Genomic DNA, 328 nt, shown 5'->3' with positions numbered 1-328 from the left:
ACTACAGAGCATACTACAAGAATAAACAGGTTATTAAACTGTCAGTGATGTGGTAGTATTACAGTATACTATAATAAGCAGATATTACTGTCCTTTTAGTCACGTTTGCTACGTTTTGGTGCAAAAGAACAGTATTTGTAAATCCTCCATTTGAATACTCCCCTTCCCCTTTCTTCTTTGATCTACTGCTGGAGTTCTGACAGAAGTGGGACAATATCATGACTTACAATGAGCGATTTTGACAAAGTAAACAATAAACAAGCCCTTGCTGATGTGGGGACTGTTAGTTGCACTGCCTTTCTTTTGGCAATTCAACAGTGGGGCTGTG

Source organism: Alosa sapidissima, chromosome 14, assembly GCF_018492685.1.
Source record: "Alosa sapidissima isolate fAloSap1 chromosome 14, fAloSap1.pri, whole genome shotgun sequence".
In the NCBI taxonomy this organism is placed as follows: Eukaryota; Metazoa; Chordata; class Actinopteri; order Clupeiformes; family Clupeidae; genus Alosa; species Alosa sapidissima.
This window is presented reverse-complemented; position numbering follows the sequence as displayed.